The following is a 10,934-nucleotide window of genomic DNA, read 5'->3' as shown; positions in this document are numbered from 1 at the left end:
CAAAAAGAATACAACACACAATATTTGGTATTTTCATATTTTTTTTTTGGTTTTCAAGTATATTTAGGTTTTCAAGTATTCACTCAGAAGCCATATTTTTTGTATATACTTGTTGCATACATATACAGAAACATATACTTTCTTAATGTTTGTTTTTCTCCAACAAAAAAATCACACACATGTTTATTGTGTAGAAACCTGCATGGACATGAATCTTCAGTCATTTCATAGCATTCCTGACACTTGACTCTTTCCTTGGATTATGAGATTCTTCAGAAGACAGAAATAAATAACTGGTCTCTTTTAAGAACAAAGGCTGAAGTGAATATATTTAAAAGCTGCACTGTGTTTTGATGTTATTATAGCAATCAAAGTCATAAAATCACAGTAACTGAGTAATAAAGAATGACTTCAAAGCCTAAACTGTCTAACGACGATATGACAACTGCAGTAGTTCATCTGTATTTATGCGATTTATATTATATACACATATATATTTATATTATAAACAGAGTGTATAATTTATGGCTATGTGGTTAAAAATCAGAAAAAAAAACATTAGGATATAAACATTAACCTACTTTTGTTGTTATGCTACAGGAAAGATATGTGTGTGTGTGTATACAGAAATTGATATGCAATTACAGACCTTTAGGTTTTTTTGAAAACTAAAATTAGTTTTGAAAACTCATCTTGGCTTGTAACTTCTCTTATTCTTCTGCATTTTTATAGTGATGCGTCATTTCTTAGATTTGCAATCTGCTACTGCAGGCCCTGGAAGTCCAGTCACTCAAACATTGACAGGATCTTTGAGGTTGGTGCTGGTCTGGGAAACCAGGAGTTCTGGGATCTTTAGCAGCTGGTTACCAGTTTTCCTTTCTCTGTAACTGAGGGATAAATTTCCTTAGACTACTAGTTCTTCAGGATAAGAGTGTCTCTTCAAGTATATTTTTTTATCTGCAGCCATAAAACCTGATATTGGTGGTAGCTCCATCCAATCCTAATACTACTGCTACTGAAAGGTTTTCTTTAGATAACGAATGATTTCTTTTTTGTCTTTATTGTGAACATTTATGAGTTATCCATGAATTTATGACAATATAAAGAAAATTTTCAAAACCTGGAAAGCAATCAATTTAAAGTCACTGTCATTAAAAGTGTTGCCTGATTATCAATATCGTCTTATTTCTGAATTGTACCATTTCCTGCAGCCAGTTTCATTCCTGGGTACTAAGTCATGGAAAATTTGCAGGTTACAATCACCTCAAAGGCAGTAGTTGGATAATACATTGGCTTCAGCAGCAAAGCCAGATGGTGGATCTCCTGATCTCCCAGTGCACATCTGCATTGTACAGTAATCACTCACTCCACTCTTCTTATCCAGATGCTTGTGAGACTGCTCAGCAAACTTGCCAATATCCATCTGATAAAATTAAGATATCAAATTAAACTAATTTAAAGGTTAGGGCAGACCAAGTAGAGGAATTAATTACTCATCATAGATTAAAAGTCTTGTGTACCAAAGAGGCAAAATAATGTTTTTTCTGTACATCCGTGTCCTTCAGACTGAGATTTGGACAATAAGAAAACCTACCTTTCTATCAGAAATTCCACATGAAAAAGTTAAAATTAATAAGAATTGTGTGAGGGAATTCTCCCAGCAAACTGTACAAAAGTGGGAATGGCAGAGTTGTGCTTTTTTCCCTGAGATGACATGTGACAGTGCAAGACTTTGGCACAGGGAAATGCAGCCTCAAAATTGCCCCTGTCACTCCAGGTATATTGCTAATTTATTTTTCTATTAATTGGGAGCCAAACACTGACAGCTTTTCACTAATAGTTCAATCATTGTTTTATTAAATTAATAGTAATTATGTACTTTCCAGCTTCCTGATGACTGTTAGACCCAGATATCTATGACAGGTCATTAGTTGCTGAGAAGAATGGTCAGGCACTAATATTAAGCAATGAGATTGCTTATTCATACACTGCAGAGGTTAGAATTAATAATCATGATAAATTGAATCTCATGAATAATTCATAGAGAAAAAAAATCCAAAATAATTTGCTATGGTTACCAGAAGTGATGTATTTTTAAGAAACAAAGGCCAAATTACCCCTTGCTTCAACTGGCTGCAATAATCAGGAATAGAGCTATTTGCTATGGCAGGTAGAGATAGAGGCTTGGAAAAAGTGAAGGCTGAAAGAAATTAGGGATAAGAGTAAGCAGCATAATTGTTACATGCCTGCCATGTACTAGAGCAGAAAATAAATAAATAACATAGACAATGTGATTTTGGGAGGTATTAAATCAAAGAGCCAGAGGAGATAGAATGCTGCTATTAAGTACTCATGAGAACGCACCTGAGATACCTGCTTGAGGCCTGCACTCCTTGAAAACAAATAAAAATGCCAAACAAAATGAGAATAGAAGGGTTTATGAGGCACTGGAGGAAAAGCAGTTACTTGGAGATCATGTAATTATGAAACAATTTGGAAAATGGGAACATTTTTTAAGAGAAACATGCAATTTTCTTGAATAAAATTATTTTGGGTGGATGTGCTTGTGGTTTTGGAGAGTCTTTTGAGTTTATCAATACTGTCTACACTTGTGTGCATGTGGGTTGCACATTGCCTCAGATGCTTCCACAGGAAGATGAGCCCTTAGGGAAAAGGAGAAGAAATAGCAGCGTGGCACCATGTCTGTGCAAAGATGCTGAGCTTCTATTCCTAAATTTTATTGATGACTTCCTGAGCTTCTCTCTCTTCTATTTTTCATCTGTGTAGAATAAGTACAGTCACAGTTGTCTTTCTGCAGTGTCCTGGGAGCTGTGAACTAAATACATCAACTGGACCTGTGAACTTCATCAGTGGAGGCCAACCTGTTGCTCAGGTGTGATTTGTCTGCATCTCTGGCAGCTGACCATTTCTGGGCTCATAGGGGCACAAAAGCTGCCAACTCCCATGCTCTTCCTCCATGGAAGAAGCTGATCAAGCAACAACCACTGAAAACCCCTTTGGGTCCCTGGATGCTCAGCCCAGCCCTATTCTGCAAGGGAGTTGTGACATTTTAGGGAAATCATCATCATCTCCTGTTTGTGTGCTCCCTCTTCCCACTTTACTGAGATCTCCTGACTCTGAGCAGTGCAAAACTGATGGTAGAAGGTTCATAAGTGCAAAATACTGATGAATGGCTAGCTTAGGTGGAAACATGAGCAAAATAGGTATATACAGTATTTGAGGGCCACCAGAAGAAAGAATATTTAGGAGAGTGAGGAAAAACAGATGACTAGGAAATAAAAAAACTTAACATGGATGAGGCATTTCATCAAAAGTTCTTAGCCTAATAAAAAAATGATGCATTTAAAAACACTTAAACATTAAAAATATTTTGTCAGGGACTCTGGCATTAGGAACTAAAATCTCACTTTGACTTTAAGAAGAGCTCAGAAGTCAAACAGCTGTGCTCTTGTACTGGTGTTGAAATGAAGCAGCGTGCCAAGCAGGAGGCCTGAGCATTTCCCTTTCATGGGTAAGGAAACCAACATTATTCAGTACTTCGGGGCAGGCAAAACCAGTCTACATCTCTTTCCCAGTGAAACAAAATACAACACTTCCCCATTCAGCAACATTTTGGAACAACACCTGAGTGGGTCACAAAAGCATTTTCTAAACACTGCTGTCACCAAACCTTCACAATTCATTTGTGTATTAAGCTCCTAATTTTGAGTGCTAGCATGAGGTTTCCTAGAGTTCAAGTAGTGTAATTGTTACCTAAGGCTGGGAGATTCTGCTTTGCTTTCTAGGTTATACAGCTGGAGATAATTTATGAGATTGCTGAGGAGGTTGAAAGATTGTTTCACCTCACAGTTGTTCATGCTTGCACTGGTTTTACAACAGATGGGAGAGAATTTTGCAGTTGTGAATGTTTGATTCATGCCAGTCGACTGCCTCCTATCACTCAATAGAGACAAACGCCCGGAGGCTGGAGAGGAGTTTCAGTGATTTTTAGAGGGTTGGAAGTGGTTTGAAAGGTATATATATATACTTAAAGCACAAAAGTGATTATTTCGGTACTTTGTCTTCTTATGTACATGAGGTAGCACTAGTGAAGCTGCACAGGGTATCACAGATCTACACAGACCTACAGTAAGTGAACTAAACAAAAATAGTGTTTCTGGGAGGTAACTGTATAAAACAAACTGACATTGGTTCCTAGAATTGTCAGTGACTTCTTAGTTCATTTTTTTCTTGGTACATACAGTTTTAATTGTATTGAAATGCCAAGATGGCCCACGAATAAGACTGCACAGAAGTATGTATACTGTTATTAGGGAGCTTTTGGGGTTTAAGAACATCATAAAGCCCGGAATCCAGGCTTTAGTCTCCTCTGTGGTGAACAATTTCTGACACTGGTGAACTCATTTAGGATAAGACATGCTGTGATCTAGATTGTTGTGTCTTTTTCTCAGACATATCCTTACTGTTCTTAAGTACCTGACTAACCAAAGGTTTTTATGTCATAGCTATAAATAAGTGACTAACTCCACAGAAGTGGGAGATCTGCCCTCAACCCCTGTGGTAGTGATGAAAGACAGCGAGGTCTTTGCTTGCCTGTGTTGTATTGGTTTCCCTCTCTCCCTTCTCTCTCCCTTTCAATGTCTATGTGTCTCTGATGGGCAATGTAGTTTTTCCTAAGGCAAGAACACCAGATGGGTGTGGCAGGAGGAACTGTCTGGGTCTCACATAATTAGTGCATTCCAGAGAGGAGGAGCTGAGAATCTTTTGGTAGACATCATCCTGCATGATGGCATAAAATCTTGCTGAAGACTGGGCCAACTGGGCCAGCTGGTTTTCCCAGGTTGCAATCAGCTTCTGAGTGGATCCCCCCAGTAGGGACACCTCCAGGGTACATCCAGCCCAAAGACAGGGAACCCTTTGGGGAAGGCGAGTAAAAGCATTAAGATCTGGTCAGATATGGAGAAAAAAATTCTAAAGGAATTCCATAAGTGCTTTGTTGCTTTGCAGTTGTGAATTTTGCAGGGCCAAAGACTGTAAACCTGCAAGTTTCTGTCCAAATTTCTTATGTTATAACCCTGTAGTCAACCAAAAATAAACTGTCAACCAAATCTGAGACAAAGTGGACTGAGCTGCAACCAGACCTCTCTAAACATTTTGGAAAGGAGAGTCTCACTGAAGCTCGTGAATCTTCATGGTCACTTCACTGGGACCATGACTTGATGATACTGTAACCATTGTAATAGATGATAGAGTTGTTATTAACCATTGTAATAGATAATGGAGTTGTTGTTTAGATACTGCACTGGCAATATTTAGATACACTCTGAGCAATAAATCTAATCATAACCATCCACATCATCACTGTGTCCTAATTCTTGCACCTGGTCAAGAACCTTCTCTCAACTACTGTGCTACAGCCCCCCATTGCCACCAGCACATCGTTGTGCCATTCCTTTGTGTCACTTCTGGCACTTGTCTGAGCCCTCATTCCATGTGAACACAATGCTTATGGTTGGGCTTTGGAGTTTCAGGAAGGGTTCTTTAATTTTTGTTAGGCTTTATTGTCTAAGCTTTGGCTTCTAGAGGTGATTCCTGGGGGAATGGAGGGGGTGAGGAGATATAATGCGAGGGGAGCATTTAGCCAGGGGCAGGAGATAAAGGAAACAGTAGATGCAACGGGCACAACTGGTATAACTGACTTACCCGATTTAGGATCTTTGCCAGCAAAATTCCCTTCCTTTTTGTGTCAAGATATCAACACCTTCAGAAGTGGTGATTTGGATTTCAGATGGGCAATATCTTTTCCTCACTGACTTCAAGGCAACTTAACAGTTTAGGAATCACAGAATCGCAGAATGGTTTGGTTTGGAAGGGACCTTAAAAATCATCTCAATCGAACCCCCTGCCATGAGTAGGGGCACCTTCCACTAGACCTTGAACACTTCCAGGGATGGGGCAACCACAGCTTCTCTGGGCAGCCTGTGTCAGGGCCTCACCACCCTCACGGGGAAGAATTTCTTCCTAACATCTAATCTAAATCTACACTGCTTCAGCTTAAAATCACTTCCCCTTGTTCTATCAAGAATGGATGGATAAATTCTGGGAAACTAAAAGTGAGATGTACCCTAAACTTTAGTTTAGATGTACCCAGGCTTTAGTTGAAAGCCTGAAGTTGGTCCTGGGCCCTTGGACCGATGGAAAGTCACAAGGAGAGTGGAAGCTCCTGAGAAAGAAACATTTTGTCTGCTTCCAGGGGGTTTTATGAACGCAGTTGCATTATGAGTAGACAGTAAAACCTATTTTTGGAGTGAGATTTGTATCTGTTTCCTAAGTGATTATACACTAAACTGCTGATAAGATGAAAATTTGACTTCATCCTTCAGGAAGAAAAAAAATAAAAGTTTAATTGCCTCTAAGGAGCCTTTCAGGTAACCCAGACAGTGGAACACACTTGGAAGGCACTGGGTTTGATATAATTAGGATTTCTAATCGCTTGGTGGCATCAGACCCCAGGGAATGTTGTGCCAACAGACATATTTAAGGGACTTCTGGAATCCCTAGAGCAAGGACAAAACTGAACAGGGCTCATGTAAATCCCAGTAACATCAGAACTGAATTTAAGAGATTACAGAGGCATTTGGGTGCTCAAATCCATTTTTAGAATGAACCTTTAGCCTTTCTGTGCCAGAGTTCATCATCTAAAAATAGAGTTATAACAGTGTCCTCCCACTTGAAGAAGAGCTGAACAGCACAATGACAGTAAAATCCAGATCCTTCTGTAATAAGGAGTGGGAGAGGAAGAAAAGCCTCTATCGCTATTTATCTGTCTAATAACTGTATTTCCATAAGTGGTCAGAATTTGCAGTTTCTTTATGATACCTGAAAATTCCCTGTCTGCTGGGATCTTGCAAAAACTGTCTCCTTAATGTCTCTATATCCTATTTCCTCATTTGTAAAATGGAGATTGTAAAACTTATTTTCTCTGGCTGAACCGATCTGACAGAAAACAATTCACGGCAGGGACCATCTTTTACCACAGAAGACTATCATACAGGAAAGGTAATAAAAAAGTATCCATCCAAATTGTTTTTAATAGAAAATTGTGTTTTCAGCAGAGGATATGGGCATGCAAATCAATTACAAGATATTGTAAAAGAGATAACATAAAACTTGCCCAACATCCCCTTGAGGCTCACCTCTATGGTTACTTGATGTAAGGTGGTTAACTTATGTATTGTCATTTCTGCTACTCAGTTTCTCTGTTGCATTTAATGAGGATGTAAAAAACCCTCCCTTTGGTACCATGGCAAGGCTCCATTCATGCCTGCGAAACACCTTGAGCTCCTCTAACGCTGCCTGAAAAACTTGATTATTGTGACACACAAACAATAAAAAGTTGGGGAGCAGGAACCTCCGTCTCTCCCTTTTAAGCACATTTGACTTGGAAGCTCTATAACTTTCAAACAAGATTAGCATTATCAATAAATCAGCGGGTTCACAGATGAGAAACACGACAGAATGCCGTGTTGCCGAGGCATATAGAATGACAATAGGTGCCTCAGCAGCAGCTATAACAGTGCTGCAACAGATTGTGCCCTAAAGCAGAAAATATCCTGCACACAAGAGGTTATTCAGGTATAGGGAAAAAAAAAATAAATTAAAAGTTTAGTTCTCATTGTGAACGTTTTCAGGGTAAAGAGATGAAGAGAGCAGGAGCAGGAAGGGTGGGACTGGGGGAAGGGGAAAAGAACTGGGGAGAAATTGCCAGAAAGCTCTCAAGTTTTAAGGCAGCTCAACCAGCTGTCGGGTAGCAAAGCAGAACAAAGTAGAGCACATTTTGGGAGAAAAGCATCTCTATATGGAACGATGAGGGCATCCACGGGTTCAGTGCTCTCACACACCACAGAGTCCTGACAACACGTATCTCGTCCTGCGAGTCCCACACTCAATTTTCTGACAGCTCACTCTCCTTTTCTCACACATCCTCCCTGTGTCCCAGGGCATACCTGGTTCTGTGGCTTGCTCCATCCAAAATCAAAAATGTCTCCGTGCCAGGCATGATCTGAAAGGCTGGTTTGCCACCAGTTTTGCTCACCCTTTACTGCATGGAGTGATATAGGAGGGAAAGCAGAGAGAAAACGAGAAGAAAATTAAAACCACAGAAACGCTCATCTAATTGTTCATATATCACACTACCAGCTCTCAAACAGCCCCTTGAAAGGTTTCAGAAGTTGGACAGACTCTTGAGAAACATTTAAACAAGAGGCATTGACATTTGTCAACCAAAGGTGATGGCATTTAAGATCAAAGTAGGAGCTGGTACCAGTGAATGGCCAGTGCTCGAATTGATGGACAGGGCTGGAATTGGCATCCAGGGCTGCAGGAGACTCTAAAGGGTGAAGGTGGGCAATGAACTGTGAATGGTGGGATGTCATGGAATCCTTTAGGTTGGAAAAGAGTTCTAAGATAATTGAGTCCAACCATTAGCCCAGCACTACCAAGTCCACTGCTAAACCATGTCCCTAAGTGCCATGTCAGAATGCCTTTTAAATCCCTCCAGGGTTGGTGACTGAACTACTTCCCACCTTTCCCTTCTACTTTAGCTTCCCAATCCTCTTTGATTTAAAGGTAATTGTGATGCAGTGGGATAATAATTGATACCTGTGTGTTCAAAGAAGCTCTTCCTTCCCATTTCCAGAAGTCTGCACTAGGTTCAGAGATGGACTATTAATAACGTCTACACTAAGGACAATTTTCTTTCTATGTTTTAATGAAACCCAGAAAACATACTTTGCCAGCCTTGTTAAACAGAATTAATAGCAATTGCAGAAGGGTAAATCTCCTTAAAATACATTGTTACTATGTTCTAGCACACTGATCTTTTTTCCAGGAGAGGAAATAGAGCTGTCTCTAGGTAGCTCCATGACATAGGACGTCCAAGACTTTGTTTAGGTACCTTCTAAGGGCCAGATACCAAACAAGGAAGAAAGGGCTTCTTTGTGTTGCCTAAAAGTTGTAGTGCCTCCCTGCTTGAGTTACTGGACCATACGAGCTCAGCTTCAATGAATCAGGGCCCCATTCCTGGGCTTTTCCTTGTTTTGGAGGAAGTTGCCTCACATGGATTGTTCCTAGGATTGTTCATTTGCTTCCTCCTTCTGTGTCTTCAGTGGTTATAAAGTTCAAGTTGACCATCAGCTTTACAGACTATCATTAGGTTTAGATTGCAGATTTTCTTCAGAGTATTTAGCATCAAAATGGGGCAGTAAGAGATTGCTACTTCAATTAGGGAATTGGATGGTTCAAGCAGGGAATGAGGGAAGATGATTCAACCTACCTCATCTTCTAAAATGATTCCAGTGTAATACAGTGGCACAGGCAGCCTGTGTTTGCAGTTGTCTGTCATGAGCCAAGTCCCAGCCTGCTGCTCCAGCCAGGCGGCATCACTGCTCAGGGATAAGTTTCTGTTGTGAAAGGGGATGACACAGATCCAGGTATCACTGGCACAGCAATAATCGCCTCCACCATGCTGCTGTATTAAGTCTTCGAGTGGCATCACAGACAAAAAGAGCAAAGCTAACACAGATAAGTCCTCTGGGACACTGGACCCTCAGGGCAGATGAGAAATTGCCCTCATCTCTCTCTGGCATCCCACATTGCCTGCTCTCCACAGCTCTGCGTTGTTCCAAGCCATTTTCTCCTCTCATGTCGTGGCAGGAAGAGCAGCTGGAGATGATGGAGGGAGCTGAATGTACGAGGAGAGAGAAGCAACCCTGATATGAGGTTTGTAGCTTGGTTCTGTTTGCAGCTTTTTTCGACCAGTGTCTGGAACAGAAAGAGGATCCCAAAATGCTCTTGGCCATGTCAGCCTTTGGAATCAGAATTCCTTCATTGCTCATGTGGTCAATCAATCTAATATTTTTCAAAGCCAGAGCACATAATGAGCAGCTTCCCTCTAGACTACTATTGCAACTATATTCATTTGGAACCAGGTTTTGGATTAAACACTTTAAATTTGAAAAAACCCACTTTTTTTTCATCCCTCCAGCTCACCTGAGTAGGGACCATAGCTAGGAACCTTTTGCCTTAATCTGTTCCCTTGACTCAGCTTCTGTAGGTTAAAGACCTTTACAGAGTCCAGTGAAGACAAGAGATCTGCTGCAGACATTCATGGCTTTTAGATTAGACCGAAGATCCTGAATCACTCTTCAAAAAATAAATTGCAATATGTTGCATATCCACCTTTTAAATGAGGACAGTCTCCAGCTTGATTACATAGGAAAAGCTATGGGGAGGCAGAAGTTGTAAGTCAATATTTGCAGGCAGGGATGCAGTAGGTACTTTTTTTATACTGTGAAATGGGTACAAGAGAAATACCTTGTTTTGCTTCATCAACACAGTGACTTTATGCACATTTGAGTACTATTTCTTTTCATTATGGAAGTATTTTCTGGAGGAAAAGGGCTTTATCCATTATAACACTTTCCTACTAACAAGGATCAAAAGTTCCTACTTAAAGTTACTATTATACATGTAGAGGAATAACACATAAATTTTGATCCAAGACATTCCAAACAGTTTAAATCAAAATGACCGTGAGATAATAAATTATTAGGTCAATATTAACAGTTAAGGCTGTAGCATTTCATTGAGTACTCTACAGAGGTCATGGCTGGAGGCTAAAAGGGTGAAAATACTTTTGGTATTAGAATGAAAGCTGGGTATAGATTTGACTGAGTTATCAGCTTTAAAATTAGAAGAGATGGTCAGATTGAGAACTTGCCTTGTTTTCCTCTAGTTATTTGCATAAAAATCCTACTTTCTCCAGCCTGCTCATTTCAAAACCTTTTCATAGATTTGAAATAGGATCTCGTAAACCCCTGATTATATGCAAGTGTATCACAAGATTTTAATTT

The 10,934-nt window shown here is 40.0% G+C and overlaps 1 long non-coding RNA gene across 1 annotated transcript; it reads right to left on the bottom strand.

Moving 5' to 3' along the window:
- Positions 1 to 7,935: 7,935 nt before the first annotated feature.
- LOC113956669 lies at positions 7,936 to 10,363 on the bottom strand. The gene is made up of 4 exons (XR_003530921.1): positions 10,261 to 10,363; positions 10,072 to 10,173; positions 9,356 to 9,843; positions 7,936 to 8,122 (listed from the first exon to the last, which is right to left on the bottom strand). It is a non-coding gene; the product is annotated as an uncharacterized LOC113956669 (long non-coding RNA).
- Positions 10,364 to 10,934: the final 571 nt, after the last annotated feature.

This window comes from Corapipo altera, unplaced genomic scaffold (genome assembly GCF_003945725.1).
Source record: "Corapipo altera isolate COAL_440 unplaced genomic scaffold, ASM394572v1 116, whole genome shotgun sequence".
NCBI classification, from domain to species: Eukaryota; Metazoa; Chordata; class Aves; order Passeriformes; family Pipridae; genus Corapipo; species Corapipo altera.
Note: the sequence above shows the minus strand (reverse complement) of the source record. Positions and strands in the feature narration are given on the sequence as shown.